Below are 17166 nucleotides of genomic sequence, written 5' to 3'. Positions count from 1 at the left end.
TAAGAGTGGGGTTTGAACACAGAACACAATTTGATCAGAAGTGCCAAATTGCTAAGGACTCAGTCACACCTTGACATCACTATTCATTTTGACGCAAGTGAAGCCAAGAGAATATAGAGAGCAAAATTCCAGAAAGTAATTGCGTTGTCTGCAGGATTTGAACCTACGCAGGGAGACCCCAATGGATTTCAAGTCCATCGCCTTAACCACTCGGCCACGACAACATATAGCTTAGCATTTAATGCTAACATTAGGGTTAACACCAGTGTTTGTCCCTCTAAATTTCGTGAATAGTATGAGCTTCAGTTGGCTTCTTGATTGGCTGTCATTCTGTTCCATGCATGTCACAATCACCATCTACTTAAAAAGTAATTCGATGGTAGGGCTCGCGCTGACTTTGGTGAGAAGGGGCTTGTTGGGGTCATTATAAATCCACTTATTGCGTCTACTAGTCTTTACAGAATCAGGTTTTCGGAACAAGCAGCTAATTTCAATGCTTACAACATGATGACCATACAATCCAATGATTACTGTAAAACCTGCATTCTCGTCTGTAGGACAAGTGTCCAGAGCCGAATAAAAAAAATGACATGTTGAAAATACCTGGTCAGGAGTGGGATTTGAACCCAAGCCTCTATTTAGAGACCAGAAAGCCCAAACCACTGAGGAAAGACGCATATCTTGAGTCTGGCGCCTTAGACCACTCGGCCATCCTGACCTGCAAGAACATAAAAGTCATGGGAAACCAAACCTACAACAGTCTGGTCTTAGCCAAAATGCATCCTAAAATATTTTTCAGCTATGCTTTTTGAACCCAATGCCTTCATTTGGAGGCAGAAATCCCAATTTGCTGTGGAAGGAGTCATCTTTTGTCAGGAGCCCAAGAGTACTAGTCTATGCTGAATTGTAACAATCTGTATTTCTTGGGAAGCTAAAATGCAATAATCTGGTCAATTAAGTACTGCTGAGCCCATACTCATGTTAAAATGAATTGACAAGACTTTAACTCGAACCTATACCTTTCTTGGGAGACCAAAATTCCCAATACACAGTGGAAGGAAGTAGACCTTGTCGAGCACCTGAGAACACTTGGCACTTAAGAACTTAGCGTTAACACCAATGCCAGGCCACACGTCGCAAACAGCAACCGGAAACAGCACCTCTGAGACACACAGAAGTCGGAAGTCCCGTCTCCTCCGTGGCATATACCCCATAGCAATGCTCGCATACTTTAACAAAATAGACTAGACAGAGAGCTAAATAACAGAAGACACACTCGTTGTCGGCAGGATTCGAACCTACGAGGGGAGACCCCAATGGATTTCTAGTCCATCGCCTTAACCACTCGGCCACGACAACCTTGCCCATGTAGCTTTAATATTAAGACTAGTGCTTGCTGAATAGATCCGTTATAGGGAAGATTTCCAAAGGAAATAGCACCTCTTGCAGCGTACAGATGGTCTCAGATCTTTAAGTCTAGTCTCTTAGTAAATTCTGAGAAATCAAGTCAACAGACACACTTTTAACAGTACTTGGTTAAGAGTGGGGTTTGAACACAGAACACAATTTGATCAGAAGTGCCAAATTGCTAAGGACTCAGTCACACCTTGACATCACTATTCATTTTGACGCAAGTGAAGCCAAGAGAATATAGAGAGCAAAATTCCAGAAAGTAATTGCGTTGTCGGCAGGATTTGAACCTACGCAGGGAGACCCCAATGGATTTCAAGTCCATCGCCTTAACCACTAGGCCACGACAACATATAGCTTAGCATTTAATGCTAACATTAGGGTTAACACCAGTGTTTGTCCCTCTAAATTTCGTGAATAGTATGAGCTTCAGTTGGCTTCTTGATTGGCTGTCATTCTGTTCCATGCATGTCACAATCACCATCTACTTAAAAAGTAATTCGATGGTAGGGCTCGCGCTGACTTTGGTGAGAAGGGGCTTGTTGGGGTCATTATAAATCCACTTATTGCGTCTACTAGTCTTTACAGAATCAGGTTTTCGGAACAAGCAGCTAATTTCAATGCTTACAACATGATGACCATACAATCCAATGATTACTGTAAAACCTGCATTCTCGTCTGTAGGACAAGTGTCCAGAGCCGAATAAAAAAAATGACATGTTGAAAATACCTGGTCAGGAGTGGGATTTGAACCCACGCCTCTATTTAGAGACCAGAAAGCCCAAACCACTGAGGAAAGACGCATATCTTGAGTCTGGCGCCTTAGACCACTCGGCCATCCTGACCTTCAAGAACATGAAAGTCATGGGAAACAAAACCTACAACAGTCTGGTCTTAGCCAAAATTCATCCTAAAATACTTTTCAGCTATGCTTTTTGAACCCAATGCCTTCATTTGGAGGCAGAAATCCCAATTTGCTGTGGAAGGAGTCATCTTTTGTCAGGTGCCCAAGAGTACTAGTCTATGCTGAATTGTAACAATCTGTATTTCTTGGGAAGCTAAAATGCAATAATCTGGTCAGTTAAGTACTGCTGAGCCCATACTCATGTTCAAATGAATTGACAAGACTTTAACTCGAACCTATACCTTTCTTGGGAGACCAAAATTCCCAATACACAGTGGAAGGAAGTAGACCTTGTCGAGCACCTGAGAACACTTGGCACTTAAGAACTTAGCGTTAACACCAATGCCAGGCCACACGTCGCAAACAGCAACCGGAAACAGCACCTCTGAGACACACAGAAGTCGGAAGTCCCGTCTCCTCCGTGGCATATACCCCATAGCAATGCTCGCATACTTTAACAAAATAGACTAGACAGAGAGCTAAATAACAGAAGACACACTCGTTGTCGGCAGGATTCGAACCTACGAGGGGAGACCCCAATGGATTTCTAGTCCATCGCCTTAACCACTCGGCCACGACAACCTTGCCCATGTAGCTTTAATATTAAGACTAGTGCTTGCTGAATAGATCCGTTATAGGGAAGAGTTCCAAAGGAAACAGCACCTCTTGCAGCGTACAGATGGTCTCAGATCTTTAAGTCTAGTCTCTTAGTAAATTCTGAGAAATCAAGTCAACAGACACACTTTTAACAGTACTTGGTTAAGAGTTGGGTTTGAACACAGAACACAATTTGATCAGAAGTGCCAAATTGCTAAGGACTCAGTCACACCTTGACATCACTATTCATTTTGACGCAAGTGAAGCCAAGAGAATATAGAGAGCAAAATTCCAGAAAGTAATTGCGTTGTCGGCAGGATTTGAACCTACGCAGGGAGACCCCAATGGATTTCAAGTCCATCGCCTTAACCACTAGGCCACAACAACATATAGCTTAGCATTTAATGCTAACATTAGGGTTAACACCAGTGTTTGTCCCTCTAAATTTCGTGAATAGTATGAGCTTCAGTTGGCTTCTTGATTGGCTGTCATTCTGTTCCATGCATGTCACAATCACCATCTACTTAAAAAGTAATTCGATGGTAGGGCTCGCGCTGACTTTGGTGAGAAGGGGCTTGTTGGGGTCATTATAAATCCACTTATTGCGTCTACTAGTCTTTACAGAATCAGGTTTTCGGAACAAGCAGCTAATTTCAATGCTTACAACATGATGACCATACAATCCAATGATTACTGTAAAACCTGCATTCTCGTCTGTAGGACAAGTGTCCAGAGCCGAATAAAAAAAATGACATGTTGAAAATACCTTGTCAGGAGTGGAATTTGAACCCACGCCTCTATTTAGAGACCAGAAAGCCCAAACCACTGAGGAAAGACGCATATCTTGAGTCTGGCGCCTTAGACCACTCGGCCATCCTGACCTTCAAGAACATGAAAGTCATGGGAAACCAAACCTACAACAGTCTGGTCTTAGCCAAAATGCATCCTAAAATACTTTTCAGCTATGCTTTTTGAACCCAATGCCTTCATTTGGAGGCAGAAATCCCAATTTGCTGTGGAAGGAGTCATCTTTTGTCAGGTGCCCAAGAGTACTAGTCTATGCTGAATTGTAACAATCTGTATTTCTTGGAAAGCTAAAATGCAATAATCTGGTCAGTTAAGTACTGCTGAGCCCATACTCATGTTAAAATGAATTGACAAGACTTTAACTCGAACCTATACCTTTCTTGGGAGACCAAAATTCCCAATACACAGTGGAAGGAAGTAGACCTTGTCGAGCACCTGAGAACACTTGGCACTTAAGAACTTAGCGTTAACACCAATGCCAGGCCACACGTCGCAAACAGCAACCGGAAACAGCACCTCTGAGACACACAGAAGTTGGAAGTCCCTTCTCCTCCGTGGCATATACCCCATAGCAATGCTCGCATACTTTAACACAATAGACAAGACAGAGAGCTAAATAACAGAAGACACACTCGTTGTCGGCAGGATTCGAACCTATGAGGGGAGACCCCAATGGATTTCTAGTCCATCGCCTTAACCACTCGGCCACGACAACCTTGCCCATGTAGCTTTAATATTAAGACTAGTGCTTGCTGAATAGATCCGTTATAGGGAAGAGTTCCAAAGGAAACAGCACCTCTTGCAGTGTACAGATGGTCTCAGATCTTTAAGTCTAGTCTCTTAGTAAATTCTGAGAAATCAAGTCAACAGACACACTTTTAACAGTACTTGGTTAAGAGTGGGGTTTGAACACAGAATACAATTTGATCAGAAGTGCCAAATTGCTAAGGACCCAGTCACACCTTGACATCACTATTCATTTTGACGCAAGTGAAGCCAAGAGAATATAGAGAGCAAAATTCCAGAAAGCAATTGCGTTGTCGGCAGGATTTGAACCTACGCAGGGAGACCCCAATGTATTTCAAGTCCATCGCCTTAACCACTCGGCCACGACAACATATAACTTTAGCATTTAATGCTAACATTAGGGTTAACACCAGTGTTTGTCCCTCTAAATTTCGTGAATAGTATGAGCTTCAGTTGGCTTCTTGATTGGCTGTCATTCTGTTCCATGCATGTCACAATCACCATCTACTTAAAAAGTAATTCGATGGTAGGGCTCGCGCTGACTTTGGTCAGAAGGGGCTTGTTGGGGTCATTATAAATCCACTTATTGCGTCTACTAGTCTTTACAGAATCAGGTTTTCGGAACAAGCAGCTAATTTCAATGCTTACAACATGATGACCATACAATCCAATGATTACTGTAAAACCTGCATTCTCGTCTGTAGGACAAGTGTCCAGAGCCGAATAAAAAAAATGACTTGTTGAAAATACCTTGTCAGGAGTGGGATTTGAACCCACGCCTCTATTTAGAGACCAGAAAGCCCAAACCACTGAGGAAAGACGCATATCTTGAGTCTGGCGCCTTAGACCACTCGGCCATCCTGACCTGCAAGAACATAAAAGTCATGGGAAACCAAACCTACAACAGTCTGGTCTTAGCCAAAATGCATCCTAAAATACTTTTCAGCTATGCTTTTTGAACCCAATGCCTTCATTTGGAGGCAGAAATCCCAATTTGCTGTGGAAGGAGTCATCTTTTGTCAGGTGCCCAAGAGTACTAGTCTATGCTGAATTGTAACAATCTGTATTTCTTGGGAAGCTAAAATGCAATAATCTGGTCAGTTAAGTACTGCTGAGCCCATACTCATGTTAAAATGAATTGACAAGACTTTAACTCGAACCTATACCTTTCTTGGGAGACCAAAATTCCCAATACACAGTGGAAGGAAGTACACCTTGTCGAGCACCTGAGAACACTTGGCACTTAAGAACTTAGCGTTAACACCAATGCCAGGCCACACGTCGCAAACAGCAACCGGAAACAGCACCTCTGAGACACACAGAAGTCGGAAGTCCCGTCTCCTCCGTGGCATATACTCCATAGCAATGCTCGCATACTTCAACAAAATAGACTAGACAGAGAGCTAAATAACAGAAGACACACTCGTTGTCGGCAGGATTCGAACCTACGAGGGGAGACCCCAATGGATTTCTAGTCCATCGCCTTAACCACTCGGCCACGACAACCTTGCCCATGTAGCTTTAATATTAAGACTAGTGCTTGCTGAATAGATCCGTTATAGGGAAGAGTTCCAAAGGAAACAGCACCTCTTGCAGCGTACAGATGGTCTCAGATCTTTAAGTCTAGTCTCTTAGTAAATTCTGAGAAATCAAGTCAACAGACACACTTTTAACAGTACTTGGTTAAGAGTGGGGTTTGAACACAGAACACAATTTGATCAGAAGTGCCAAATTGCTAAGGACCCAGTCACACCTTGACATCACTATTCATTTTGACGCAAGTGAAGCCAAGAGAATATAGAGAGCAAAATTCCAGAAAGTAATTGCGTTGTCGGCAGGATTTGAACCTACGCAGGGAGACACTAATGGATTTCAAGTCCATCGCCTTAACCACTCGGCCACGACAACATATAGCTTAGCATTTAATGCTAACATTAGGGTTAACACCAGTGTTTGTCCCTCTAAATTTCGTGAATAGTATGAGCTTCAGTTGGCTTCTTGATTGGCTGTCATTCTGTTCCATGCATGTCACAATCACCATCTACTTAAAAAGTAATTCGATGGTAGGGCTCGCGCTGACTTTGGTGAGAAGGGGCTTGTTGGGGTCATTATAAATCCACTTATTGCGTCTACTAGTCTTTACAGAATCAGGTTTTCGGAACAAGCAGCTAATTTCAATGCTTACAACATGATGACCATACAATCCAATGATTACTGTAAAACCTGCATTCTCGTCTGTAGGACAAGTGTCCAGAGCCGAATAAAAAAAATGACATGTTGAAAATACCTTGTCAGGAGTGGGATTTGAACCCACGGCTCTATTTAGAGACCAGAAAGCCCAAACCACTGAGGAAAGACGCATATCTTGAGTCTGGCGCCTTAGACCACTCGGCCATCCTGACCTGCAAGAACAAAAAAGTCATGGGAAACCAAACCTACAACAGTCTGGTCTTAGCCAAAACGCATCCTAAAATATTTTTCAGCTATGCTTTTTGAACCCAATGCCTTCATTTGGAGGCAGAAATCCCAATTTGCTGTGGAAGGAGTCATCTTTTGTCAGGTGCCCAAGAGTACTAGTCTATGCTGAATTGTAACAATCTGTATTTCTTGGAAAGCTAAAATGCAATAATCTGGTCAGTTAAGTACTGCTGAGCCCATACTCATGTTAAAATGAATTGACAAGACTTTAACTCGAACCTATACCTTTCTTGGGAGACCAAAATTCCCAATACACAGTGGAAGGAAGTACACCTTGTCGAGCACCTGAGAACACTTGGCACTTAAGAACTTAGCGTTAACACCAATGCCAGGCCACACGTCGCAAACAGCAACCGGAAACAGCACCTCTGAGACACACAGAAGTTGGAAGTCCCTTCTCCTCCGTGGCATATACCCCATAGCAATGCTCGCATACTTTAACACAATAGACAAGACAGAGAGCTAAATAACAGAAGACACACTCGTTGTCGGCAGGATTCGAACCTACGAGGGGAGACCCCAATGGATTTCTAGTCCATCGCCTTAACCACTCGGCCACGACAACCTTGCCCATGTAGCTTTAATATTAAGACTAGTGCTTGCTGAATAGATCCGTTATAGGGAAGAGTTCCAAAGGAAATAGCACCTCTTGCAGCGTACAGATGGTCTCAGATCTTTAAGTCTAGTCTCTTAGTAAATTCTGAGAAATCAAGTCAACAGACACACTTTTAACAGTACTTGGTTAAGAGTGGGGTTTGAACACAGAATACAATTTGATCAGAAGTGCCAAATTGCTAAGGACCCAGTCACACCTTGACATCACTATTCATTTTGACGCAAGTGAAGCCAAGAGAATATAGAGAGCAAAATTCCAGAAAGTAATTGCGTTGTCGGCAGGATTTGAACCTACGCAGGGAGACCCCAATGGATTTCAAGTCCATCGCCTTAACCACTCGGCCACGACAACATATAGCTTAGCATTTAATGCTAACATTAGGGTTAACACCAGTGTTTGTCCCTCTAAATTTCGTGAATAGTATGAGCTTCAGTTGGCTTCTTGATTGGCTGTCATTCTGTTCCATGCATGTCACAATCACCATCTACTTAAAAAATAATTCGATGGTAGGGCTCGCGCTGACTTTGGTCAGAAGGGGCTTGTTGGGGTCATTATAAATCCACTTATTGCGTCTACTAGTCTTTACAGAATCAGGTTTTCGGAACAAGCAGCTAATTTCAATGCTTACAACATGATGACCATACAATCCAATGATTACTGTAAAACCTGCATTCTCGTCTGTAGGACAAGTGTCCAGAGCCGAATAAAAAAATGACATGTTGAAAATACCTTGTCAGGAGTGGGATTTGAACCCACGCCTCTATTTAGAGACCAGAAAGCCCAAACCACTGAGGAAAGACGCATATCTTGAGTCTGGCGCCTTAGACCACTCGGCCATCCTGACCTGCAAGAACATAAAAGTCATGGGAAACCAAACCTACAACAGTCTGGTCATAGCCAAAATGCATCCTAAAATACTTTTCAGCTATGCTTTTTGAACCCAATGCCTTCATTTGGAGGCAGAAATCCCAATTTGCTGTGGAAGGAGTCATCTTTTGTCAGGTGCCCAAGAGTACTAGTCTATGCTGAATTGTAACAATCTGTATTTCTTGGGAAGCTAAAATGCAATAATCTGGTCAGTTAAGTACTGCTGAGCCCATACTCATGTTAAAATGAATTGACAAGACTTTAACTCGAACCTATACCTTTCTTGGGAGACCAAAATTCCCAATACACAGTGGAAGGAAGTAGACCTTGTCGAGCACCTGAGAACACTTGGCACTTAAGAACTTAGCGTTAACACCAATGCCAGGCCACACGTCGCAAACAGCAACCGGAAACAGCACCTCTGAGACACACAGAAGTCGGAAGTCCCGTCTCCTCCGTGGCATATACCCCATAGCAATGCTCGCATACTTCAACAAAATAGACTAGACAGAGAGCTAAATAACAGAAGACACACTCGTTGTCGGCAGGATTCGAACCTACGAGGGGAGACCCCAATGGATTTCTAGTCCATCGCCTTAACCACTCGGCCACGACAACCTTGCCCATGTAGCTTTAATATTAAGACTAGTGCTTGCTGAATAGATCCGTTATAGGGAAGAGTTCCAAAGGAAACAGCACCTCTTGCAGCGTACAGATGGTCTCAGATCTTTAAGTCTAGTCTCTTAGTAAATTCTGAGAAATCAAGTCAACAGACACACTTTTAACAGTACTTGGTTAAGAGTGGGGTTTGAACACAGAACACAATTTGATCAGAAGTGCCAAATTGCTAAGGACCCAGTCACACCTTGACATCACTATTCATTTTGACGCAAGTGAAGCCAAGAGAATATAGAGAGCAAAATTCCAGAAAGTAATTGCGTTGTCGGCAGGATTTGAACCTACGCAGGGAGACCCCAATGGATTTCAAGTCCATCGCCTTAACCACTCGGCCACGACAACATATAGCTTAGCATTTAATGCTAACATTAGGGTTAACACCAGTGTTTGTCCCTCTAAATTTCGTGAATAGTATGAGCTTCAGTTGGCTTCTTGATTGGCTGTCATTCTGTTCCATGCATGTCACAATCACCATCTACTTAAAAAGTAATTCGATGGTAGGGCTCGCGCTGACTTTGGTGAGAAGGGGCTTGTTGGGGTCATTATAAATCCACTTATTGCGTCTACTAGTCTTTACAGAATCAGGTTTTCGGAACAAGCAGCTAATTTCAATGCTTACAACATGATGACCATACAATCCAATGATTACTGTAAAACCTGCATTCTCGTCTGTAGGACAAGTGTCCAGAGCCGAATAAAAAAAATGACATGTTGAAAATACCTGGTCAGGAGTGGGATTTGAACCCAAGCCTCTATTTAGAGACCAGAAAGCCCAAACCACTGAGGAAAGACGCATATCTTGAGTCTGGCGCCTTAGACCACTCGGCCATCCTGACCTTCAAGAACATGAAAGTCATGGGAAACAAAACCTACAACAGTCTGGTCTTAGCCAAAATGCATCCTAAAATACTTTTCAGCTATGCTTTTTGAACCCAATGCCTTCATTTGGAGGCAGAAATCCCAATTTGCTGTGGAAGGAGTCATCTTTTGTCAGGTGCCCAAGAGTACTAGTCTATGCTGAATTGTAACAATCTGTATTTCTTGGGAAGCTAAAATGCAATAATCTGGTCAGTTAAGTACTGCTGAGCCCATACTCATGTTCAAATGAATTGACAAGACTTTAACTCGAACCTATACCTTTCTTGGGAGACCAAAATTCCCAATACACAGTGGAAGGAAGTAGACCTTGTCGAGCACCTGAGAACACTTGGCACTTAAGAACTTAGCGTTAACACCAATGCCAGGCCACACGTCGCAAACAGCAACCGGAAACAGCACCTCTGAGACACACAGAAGTCGGAAGTCCCGTCTCCTCCGTGGCATATACCCCATAGCAATGCTCGCATACTTCAACAAAATAGAGGGAACAGACAGAGAGCTAAATAACAGAAGACACACTCGTTGTCGGCAGGATTCGAACCTACGAGGGGAGACCCCAATGGATTTCTAGTCCATCGCCTTAACCACTCGGCCACGACAACCTTGCCCATGTAGCTTTAATATTAAGACTAGTGCTTGCTGAATAGATCCGTTATAGGGAAGAGTTCCAAAGGAAACAGCACCTCTTGCAGCGTACAGATGGTCTCAGATCTTTAAGTCTAGTCTCTTAGTAAATTCTGAGAAATCAAGTCAACAGACACACTTTTAACAGTACTTGGTTAAGAGTGGGGTTTGAACACAGAACACAATTTGATCAGAAGTGCCAAATTGCTAAGGACCCAGTCACACCTAGTCTTTACAGAATCAGGTTTTCGGAACAAGCAGCTAATTTCAATGCTTACAACATGATGACCATACAATCCAATGATTACTGTAAAACCTGCATTCTCGTCTGTAGGACAAGTGTCCAGAGCAGAATAAAAAAAATGACATGTTGAAAATACCTTGTCAGGAGTGGGATTTGAACCCACGCCTCTATTTAGAGACCAGAAAGCCCAAACCACTGAGGAAAGACGCATATCTTGAGTCTGGCGCCTTAGACCACTCGGCCATCCTGACCTGCAAGAACAAAAAAGTCATGGGAAACCAAACCTACAACAGTCTGGTCTTAGCCAAAATGCATCCTAAAATATTTTTCAGCTATGCTTTTTGAACCCAATGCCTTCATTTGGAGGCAGAAATCCCAATTTGCTGTGGAAGGAGTCATCTTTTGTCAGGTGCCCAAGAGTACTAGTCTATGCTGAATTGTAACAATCCCAACAGACACACTTTTAACAGTACTTGGTTAAGAGTGGGGTTTGAACACAGAATACAATTTGATCAGAAGTGCCAAATTGCTAAGGACCCAGTCACACCTTGACATCACTATTCATTTTGACGCAAGTAAAGCCAAGAGAATATAGAGAGCAAAATTCCAGAAAGTAATTGCGTTGTCGGCAGGATTTGAACCTACGCAGGGAGACTCCAATGGATTTCAAGTCCATCGCCTTAACCACTCGGCCACGACAACATATAGCTTAGCATTTAATGCTAACATTAGGGTTAACACCAGTGTTTGTCCCTCTAAATTTCGTGAATAGTATGAGCTTCAGTTGGCTTCTTGATTGGCTGTCATTCTGTTCCATGCATGTCACAATCACCATCTACTTAAAAAGTAATTCGATGGTAGGGCTCGCGCTGACTTTGGTCAGAAGGGGCTTGTTGGGGTCATTATAAATCCACTTATTGCGTCTACTAGTCTTTACAGAATCAGGTTTTCGGAACAAGCAGCTAATTTCAATGCTTACAACATGATGACCATACAATCCAATGATTACTGTAAAACCTGCATTCTCATCTGTAGGACAAGTGTCCAGAGCCGAATAAAAAAAATGACTTGTTGAAAATACCTTGTCAGGAGTGGGATTTGAACCCACGCCTCTATTTAGAGACCAGAAAGCCCAAACCACTGAGGAAAGACGCATATCTTGAGTCTGGCGCCTTAGACCACTCGGCCATCCTGACCTTCAAGAACATGAAAGTCATGGGAAACAAAACCTACAACAGTCTGGTCTTAGCCAAAATTCATCCTAAAATACTTTTCAGCTATGCTTTTTGAACCCAATGCCTTCATTTGGAGGCAGAAATCCCAATTTGCTGTGGAAGGAGTCATCTTTTGTCAGGTGCCCAAGAGTACTAGTCTATGCTGAATTGTAACAATCTGTATTTCTTGGGAAGCTAAAATGCAATAATCTGGTCAGTTAAGTACTGCTGAGCCCATACTCATGTTCAAATGAATTGACAAGACTTTAACTCGAACCTATACCTTTCTTGGGAGACCAAAATTCCCAATACACAGTGGAAGGAAGTAGACCTTGTCGAGCACCTGAGAACACTTGGCACTTAAGAACTTAGCGTTAACACCAATGCCAGGCCACACGTCGCAAACAGCAACCGGAAACAGCACCTCTGAGACACACAGAAGTCGGAAGTCCCGTCTCCTCCGTGGCATATACCCCATAGCAATGCTCGCATACTTTAACAAAATAGACTAGACAGAGAGCTAAATAACAGAAGACACACTCGTTGTCGGCAGGATTCGAACCTACGAGGGTAGACCCCAATGGATTTCTAGTCCATCGCCTTAACCACTCGGCCACGACAACCTTGCCCATGTAGCTTTAATATTAAGACTAGTGCTTGCTGAATAGATCCGTTATAGGGAAGAGTTCCAAAGGAAATAGCACCTCTTGCAGCGTACAGATGGTCTCAGATCTTTAAGTCTAGTCTCTTAGTAAATTCTGAGAAATCAAGTCAACAGACACACTTTTAACAGTACTTGGTTAAGAGTGGGGTTTGAACACAGAACACAATTTGATCAGAAGTGCCAAATTGCTAAGGACTCAGTCACACCTTGACATCACTATTCATTTTGACGCAAGTGAAGCCAAGAGAATATAGAGAGCAAAATTCCAGAAAGTAATTGCGTTGTCGGCAGGATTTGAACCTACGCAGGGAGACCCCAATGGATTTCAAGTCCATCGCCTTAACCACTAGGCCACAACAACATATAGCTTAGCATTTAATGCTAACATTAGGGTTAACACCAGTGTTTGTCCCTCTAAATTTCGTGAATAGTATGAGCTTCAGTTGGCTTCTTGATTGGCTGTCATTCTGTTCCATGCATGTCACAATCACCATCTACTTAAAAAGTAATTCGATGGTAGGGCTCGCGCTGACTTTGGTGAGAAGGGGCTTGTTGGGGTCATTATAAATCCACTTATTGCGTCTACTAGTCTTTACAGAATCAGGTTTTCGGAACAAGCAGCTAATTTCAATGCTTACAACATGATGACCATACAATCCAATGATTACTGTAAAACCTGCATTCTCGTCTGTAGGACAAGTGTCCAGAGCCGAATAAAAAAAATGACATGTTGAAAATACCTTGTCAGGAGTGGGATTTGAACCCACGCCTCTATTTAGAGACCAGAAAGCCCAAACCACTGAGGAAAGACGCATATCTTGAGTCTGGCGCCTTAGACCACTCGGCCATCCTGACCTTCAAGAACATGAAAGTCATGGGAAACCAAACCTACAACAGTCTGGTCTTAGCCAAAATGCATCCTAAAATACTTTTCAGCTATGCTTTTTGAACCCAATGCCTTCATTTGGAGGCAGAAATCCCAATTTGCTGTGGAAGGAGTCATCTTTTGTCAGGTGCCCAAGAGTACTAGTCTATGCTGAATTGTAACAATCTGTATTTCTTGGGAAGCTAAAATGCAATAATCTGGTCAGTTAAGTACTGCTGAGCCCATACTCATGTTAAAATGAATTGACAAGACTTTAACTCGAACCTATACCTTTCTTGGGAGACCAAAATTCCCAATACACAGTGGAAGGAAGTACACCTTGTCGAGCACCTGAGAACACTTGGCACTTAAGAACTTAGCGTTAACACCAATGCCAGGCCACACGTCGCAAACAGCAACCGGAAACAGCACCTCTGAGACACACAGAAGTTGGAAGTCCCTTCTCCTCCGTGGCATATACCCCATAGCAATGCTCGCATACTTTAACACAATAGACAAGACAGAGAGCTAAATAACAGAAGACACACTCGTTGTCGGCAGGATTCGAACCAATGAGGGGAGACCCCAATGGATTTCTAGTCCATCGCCTTAACCACTCGGCCACGACAACCTTGCCCATGTAGCTTTAATATTAAGACTAGTGCTTGCTGAATAGATCCGTTATAGGGAAGAGTTCCAAAGGAAACAGCACCTCTTGCAGCGTACAGATGGTCTCAGATCTTTAAGTCTAGTCTCTTAGTAAATTCTGAGAAATCAAGTCAACAGACACACTTTTAACAGTACTTGGTTAAGAGTGGGGTTTGAACACAGAACACAATTTGATCAGAAGTGCCAAAATTGCTAAGGACCCAGTCACACCTTGACATCACTATTCATTTTGACGCAAGTGAAGCCAAGAGAATATAGAGAGCAAAATTCCAGAAAGTAATTGCGTTGTCGGCAGGATTTGAACCTACGCAGGGAGACACTAATGGATTTCAAGTCCATCGCCTTAACCACTCGGCCACGACAACATATAGCTTAGCATTTAATGCTAACATTAGGGTTAACACCAGTGTTTGTCCCTCTAAATTTCGTGAATAGTATGAGCTTCAGTTGGCTTCTTGATTGGCTGTCATTCTGTTCCATGCATGTCACAATCACCATCTACTTAAAAAGTAATTCGATGGTAGGGCTCGCGCTGACTTTGGTGAGAAGGGGCTTGTTGGGGTCATTATAAATCCACTTATTGCGTCTACTAGTCTTTACAGAATCAGGTTTTCGGAACAAGCAGCTAATTTCAATGCTTACAACATGATGACCATACAATCCAATGATTACTGTAAAACCTGCATTCTCGTCTGTAGGACAAGTGTCCAGAGCCGAATAAAAAAAATGACATGTTGAAAATACCTTGTCAGGAGTGGGATTTGAACCCACGCCTCTATTTAGAGACCAGAAAGCCCAAACCACTGAGGAAAGACGCATATCTTGAGTCTGGCGCCTTAGACCACTCGGCCATCCTGACCTGCAAGAACAAAAAAGTCATGGGAAACCAAACCTACAACAGTCTGGTCTTAGCCAAAATGCATCCTAAAATATTTTTCAGCTATGCTTTTTGAACCCAATGCCTTCATTTGGAGGCAGAAATCCCAATTTGCTGTGGAAGGAGTCATCTTTTGTCAGGTGCCCAAGAGTACTAGTCTATGCTGAATTGTAACAATCTGTATTTCTTGGGAAGCTAAAATGCAATAATCTGGTCAGTTAAGTACTGCTGAGCCCATACTCATGTTAAAATGAATTGACAAGACTTTAACTCGAACCTATACCTTTCTTGGGAGACCAAAATTCCCAATACACAGTGGAAGGAAGTAGACCTTGTCGAGCACCTGAGAACACTTGGCACTTAAGAACTTAGCGTTAACACCAATGCCAGGCCACACGTCGCAAACAGCAACCGGAAACAGCACCTCTGAGACACACAGAAGTCGGAAGTCCCGTCTCCTCCGTGGCATATACCCCATAGCAATGCTCGCATACTTTAACAAAATAGACTAGACAGAGAGTTAAATAACAGAAGACACACTCGTTGTCGGCAGGATTCGAACCTACGAGGGGAGACCCCAATGGATTTCTAGTCCATCGCCTTAACCACTCGGCCACGACAACCTTGCCCATGTAGCTTTAATATTAAGACTAGTGCTTGCTGAATAGATCCGTTATAGGGAAGAGTTCCAAAGGAAATAGCACCTCTTGCAGCGTACAGATGGTCTCAGATCTTTAAGTCTAGTCTCTTAGTAAATTCTGAGAAATCAAGTCAACAGACACACTTTTAACAGTACTTGGTTAAGAGTGGGGTTTGAACACAGAACACAATTTGATCAGAAGTGCCAAATTGCTAAGGACTCAGTCACACCTTGACATCACTATTCATTTTGACGCAAGTGAAGCCAAGAGAATATAGAGAGCAAAATTCCAGAAAGTAATTGCGTTGTCGGCAGGATTTGAACCTACGCAGGGAGACCCCAATGGATTTCAAGTCCATCACCTTAACCACTCGGCCACGACAACATATAGCTTAGCATTTAATGCTAATATTAGGGTTAACACCAGTGTTTGTCCCTCTAAATTTCGTAAATAGTATGAGCTTCAGTTGGCTTCTTGATTGGCTGTCATTCTGTTCCATGCATGTCACAATCACCATCTACTTAAAAAGTAATTCGATGGTAGGGCTCGCGCTGACTTTGGTGAGAAGGGGCTTGTTGGGGTCATTATAAATCCACTTATTGCGTCTACTAGTCTTTACAGAATCAGGTTTTCGGAACAAGCAGCTAATTTCAATGCTTACAACATGATGACCATACAATCCAATGATTACTGTAAAACCTGCATTCTCGTCTGTAGGACAAGTGTCCAGAGCCGAATAAAAAAAATGACATGTTGAAAATACCTTGCCAGGAGTGGGATTTGAACCCACGCCTCTATTTAGAGACCAGAAAGCCCAAACCACTGAGGAAAGACGCATATCTTGAGTCTGGCGCCTTAGACCACTCGGCCATCCTGACCTGCAAGAACATAAAAGTCATGGGAAACCAAACCTACAACAGTCTGGTCTTAGCCAAAATGCATCCTAAAATATTTTTCAGCTATGCTTTTTGAACCCAATGCCTTCATTTGGAGGCAGAAATCCCAATTTGCTGTGGAAGGAGTCATCTTTTGTCAGGAGCCCAAGAGTACTAGTCTATGCTGAATTGTAACAATCTGTATTTCTTGGGAAGCTAAAATGCAATAATCTGGTCAGTTAAGTACTGCTGAGCCCATACTCATGTTAAAATGAATTGACAAGACTTTAACTCGAACCTATACCTTTCTTGGGAGACCAAAATTCCCAATACACAGTGGAAGGAAGTAGACCTTGTCGAGCACCTGAGAACACTTGGCACTTAAGAACTTAGCGTTAACACCAATGCCAGGCCACACGTCGCAAACAGCAACCGGAAACAGCACCTCTGAGACACACAGAAGTCGGAAGTCCCGTCTCCTCCGTGGCATATACCCCATAGCAATGCTCG

The 17166-nt window shown here is 42.9% G+C and overlaps 33 non-coding genes across 33 annotated transcripts; all 33 read right to left on the bottom strand.

Moving 5' to 3' along the window:
* Positions 1 to 142: 142 nt before the first annotated feature.
* trnas-uga (transfer RNA serine (anticodon UGA)) lies at positions 143 to 224 on the bottom strand. Its single transcript has one exon. It is a non-coding gene; the product is annotated as a tRNA-Ser (tRNA).
* A 381-nt stretch (positions 225 to 605) lies between these two features.
* Positions 606 to 718, bottom strand: trnal-caa (transfer RNA leucine (anticodon CAA)). Its single transcript has 2 exons — positions 681 to 718; positions 606 to 651 (listed from the first exon to the last, which is right to left on the bottom strand). It is a non-coding gene; the product is annotated as a tRNA-Leu (tRNA).
* Positions 719 to 1277: 559 nt separating this feature from the next.
* trnas-aga (transfer RNA serine (anticodon AGA)) lies at positions 1278 to 1359 on the bottom strand. The gene has a single exon. It is a non-coding gene; the product is annotated as a tRNA-Ser (tRNA).
* Positions 1360 to 1679: 320 nt separating this feature from the next.
* trnas-uga (transfer RNA serine (anticodon UGA)) lies at positions 1680 to 1761 on the bottom strand. The gene has a single exon. It is a non-coding gene; the product is annotated as a tRNA-Ser (tRNA).
* Positions 1762 to 2142: 381 nt separating this feature from the next.
* On the bottom strand, positions 2143 to 2255 carry trnal-caa (transfer RNA leucine (anticodon CAA)). The gene is made up of 2 exons: positions 2218 to 2255; positions 2143 to 2188 (listed from the first exon to the last, which is right to left on the bottom strand). It is a non-coding gene; the product is annotated as a tRNA-Leu (tRNA).
* Positions 2256 to 2814: 559 nt separating this feature from the next.
* trnas-aga (transfer RNA serine (anticodon AGA)) lies at positions 2815 to 2896 on the bottom strand. Its single transcript has one exon. It is a non-coding gene; the product is annotated as a tRNA-Ser (tRNA).
* A 320-nt stretch (positions 2897 to 3216) lies between these two features.
* On the bottom strand, positions 3217 to 3298 carry trnas-uga (transfer RNA serine (anticodon UGA)). The gene has a single exon. It is a non-coding gene; the product is annotated as a tRNA-Ser (tRNA).
* A 381-nt stretch (positions 3299 to 3679) lies between these two features.
* Positions 3680 to 3792, bottom strand: trnal-caa (transfer RNA leucine (anticodon CAA)). Its single transcript has 2 exons — positions 3755 to 3792; positions 3680 to 3725 (listed from the first exon to the last, which is right to left on the bottom strand). It is a non-coding gene; the product is annotated as a tRNA-Leu (tRNA).
* Positions 3793 to 4351: 559 nt separating this feature from the next.
* trnas-aga (transfer RNA serine (anticodon AGA)) lies at positions 4352 to 4433 on the bottom strand. Its single transcript has one exon. It is a non-coding gene; the product is annotated as a tRNA-Ser (tRNA).
* Positions 4434 to 4753: 320 nt separating this feature from the next.
* On the bottom strand, positions 4754 to 4835 carry trnas-uga (transfer RNA serine (anticodon UGA)). The gene has a single exon. It is a non-coding gene; the product is annotated as a tRNA-Ser (tRNA).
* Positions 4836 to 5217: 382 nt separating this feature from the next.
* trnal-caa (transfer RNA leucine (anticodon CAA)) lies at positions 5218 to 5330 on the bottom strand. The gene is made up of 2 exons: positions 5293 to 5330; positions 5218 to 5263 (listed from the first exon to the last, which is right to left on the bottom strand). It is a non-coding gene; the product is annotated as a tRNA-Leu (tRNA).
* Positions 5331 to 5889: 559 nt separating this feature from the next.
* On the bottom strand, positions 5890 to 5971 carry trnas-aga (transfer RNA serine (anticodon AGA)). The gene has a single exon. It is a non-coding gene; the product is annotated as a tRNA-Ser (tRNA).
* Positions 5972 to 6291: 320 nt separating this feature from the next.
* trnas-uga (transfer RNA serine (anticodon UGA)) lies at positions 6292 to 6373 on the bottom strand. Its single transcript has one exon. It is a non-coding gene; the product is annotated as a tRNA-Ser (tRNA).
* Positions 6374 to 6754: 381 nt separating this feature from the next.
* trnal-caa (transfer RNA leucine (anticodon CAA)) lies at positions 6755 to 6867 on the bottom strand. The gene is made up of 2 exons: positions 6830 to 6867; positions 6755 to 6800 (listed from the first exon to the last, which is right to left on the bottom strand). It is a non-coding gene; the product is annotated as a tRNA-Leu (tRNA).
* A 559-nt stretch (positions 6868 to 7426) lies between these two features.
* On the bottom strand, positions 7427 to 7508 carry trnas-aga (transfer RNA serine (anticodon AGA)). Its single transcript has one exon. It is a non-coding gene; the product is annotated as a tRNA-Ser (tRNA).
* Positions 7509 to 7828: 320 nt separating this feature from the next.
* trnas-uga (transfer RNA serine (anticodon UGA)) lies at positions 7829 to 7910 on the bottom strand. The gene has a single exon. It is a non-coding gene; the product is annotated as a tRNA-Ser (tRNA).
* Positions 7911 to 8290: 380 nt separating this feature from the next.
* On the bottom strand, positions 8291 to 8403 carry trnal-caa (transfer RNA leucine (anticodon CAA)). The gene is made up of 2 exons: positions 8366 to 8403; positions 8291 to 8336 (listed from the first exon to the last, which is right to left on the bottom strand). It is a non-coding gene; the product is annotated as a tRNA-Leu (tRNA).
* Positions 8404 to 8962: 559 nt separating this feature from the next.
* trnas-aga (transfer RNA serine (anticodon AGA)) lies at positions 8963 to 9044 on the bottom strand. Its single transcript has one exon. It is a non-coding gene; the product is annotated as a tRNA-Ser (tRNA).
* Positions 9045 to 9364: 320 nt separating this feature from the next.
* trnas-uga (transfer RNA serine (anticodon UGA)) lies at positions 9365 to 9446 on the bottom strand. The gene has a single exon. It is a non-coding gene; the product is annotated as a tRNA-Ser (tRNA).
* A 381-nt stretch (positions 9447 to 9827) lies between these two features.
* On the bottom strand, positions 9828 to 9940 carry trnal-caa (transfer RNA leucine (anticodon CAA)). The gene is made up of 2 exons: positions 9903 to 9940; positions 9828 to 9873 (listed from the first exon to the last, which is right to left on the bottom strand). It is a non-coding gene; the product is annotated as a tRNA-Leu (tRNA).
* Positions 9941 to 10503: 563 nt separating this feature from the next.
* trnas-aga (transfer RNA serine (anticodon AGA)) lies at positions 10504 to 10585 on the bottom strand. The gene has a single exon. It is a non-coding gene; the product is annotated as a tRNA-Ser (tRNA).
* Positions 10586 to 10989: 404 nt separating this feature from the next.
* trnal-caa (transfer RNA leucine (anticodon CAA)) lies at positions 10990 to 11102 on the bottom strand. Its single transcript has 2 exons — positions 11065 to 11102; positions 10990 to 11035 (listed from the first exon to the last, which is right to left on the bottom strand). It is a non-coding gene; the product is annotated as a tRNA-Leu (tRNA).
* Positions 11103 to 11471: 369 nt separating this feature from the next.
* Positions 11472 to 11553, bottom strand: trnas-uga (transfer RNA serine (anticodon UGA)). The gene has a single exon. It is a non-coding gene; the product is annotated as a tRNA-Ser (tRNA).
* Positions 11554 to 11934: 381 nt separating this feature from the next.
* trnal-caa (transfer RNA leucine (anticodon CAA)) lies at positions 11935 to 12047 on the bottom strand. The gene is made up of 2 exons: positions 12010 to 12047; positions 11935 to 11980 (listed from the first exon to the last, which is right to left on the bottom strand). It is a non-coding gene; the product is annotated as a tRNA-Leu (tRNA).
* A 559-nt stretch (positions 12048 to 12606) lies between these two features.
* On the bottom strand, positions 12607 to 12688 carry trnas-aga (transfer RNA serine (anticodon AGA)). Its single transcript has one exon. It is a non-coding gene; the product is annotated as a tRNA-Ser (tRNA).
* A 320-nt stretch (positions 12689 to 13008) lies between these two features.
* On the bottom strand, positions 13009 to 13090 carry trnas-uga (transfer RNA serine (anticodon UGA)). Its single transcript has one exon. It is a non-coding gene; the product is annotated as a tRNA-Ser (tRNA).
* Positions 13091 to 13471: 381 nt separating this feature from the next.
* Positions 13472 to 13584, bottom strand: trnal-caa (transfer RNA leucine (anticodon CAA)). The gene is made up of 2 exons: positions 13547 to 13584; positions 13472 to 13517 (listed from the first exon to the last, which is right to left on the bottom strand). It is a non-coding gene; the product is annotated as a tRNA-Leu (tRNA).
* A 559-nt stretch (positions 13585 to 14143) lies between these two features.
* Positions 14144 to 14225, bottom strand: trnas-aga (transfer RNA serine (anticodon AGA)). The gene has a single exon. It is a non-coding gene; the product is annotated as a tRNA-Ser (tRNA).
* Positions 14226 to 14546: 321 nt separating this feature from the next.
* trnas-uga (transfer RNA serine (anticodon UGA)) lies at positions 14547 to 14628 on the bottom strand. The gene has a single exon. It is a non-coding gene; the product is annotated as a tRNA-Ser (tRNA).
* Positions 14629 to 15009: 381 nt separating this feature from the next.
* On the bottom strand, positions 15010 to 15122 carry trnal-caa (transfer RNA leucine (anticodon CAA)). The gene is made up of 2 exons: positions 15085 to 15122; positions 15010 to 15055 (listed from the first exon to the last, which is right to left on the bottom strand). It is a non-coding gene; the product is annotated as a tRNA-Leu (tRNA).
* Positions 15123 to 15681: 559 nt separating this feature from the next.
* Positions 15682 to 15763, bottom strand: trnas-aga (transfer RNA serine (anticodon AGA)). The gene has a single exon. It is a non-coding gene; the product is annotated as a tRNA-Ser (tRNA).
* Positions 15764 to 16083: 320 nt separating this feature from the next.
* On the bottom strand, positions 16084 to 16165 carry trnas-uga (transfer RNA serine (anticodon UGA)). The gene has a single exon. It is a non-coding gene; the product is annotated as a tRNA-Ser (tRNA).
* Positions 16166 to 16546: 381 nt separating this feature from the next.
* Positions 16547 to 16659, bottom strand: trnal-caa (transfer RNA leucine (anticodon CAA)). The gene is made up of 2 exons: positions 16622 to 16659; positions 16547 to 16592 (listed from the first exon to the last, which is right to left on the bottom strand). It is a non-coding gene; the product is annotated as a tRNA-Leu (tRNA).
* Between the last annotated feature and the right edge of the window lie 507 nt (positions 16660 to 17166).

The sequence above is a fragment of the Leptonotus elevatus genome, chromosome 1, assembly GCF_054856555.1.
Source record: "Leptonotus elevatus isolate MCC_2025b chromosome 1, RoL_Lele_1.0, whole genome shotgun sequence".
NCBI lineage: Eukaryota > Metazoa > Chordata > Actinopteri > Syngnathiformes > Syngnathidae > Leptonotus > Leptonotus elevatus.
The sequence above is the reverse complement of the archived record's forward strand: the minus strand, read 5'-3'. Positions and strand labels throughout refer to the sequence as shown.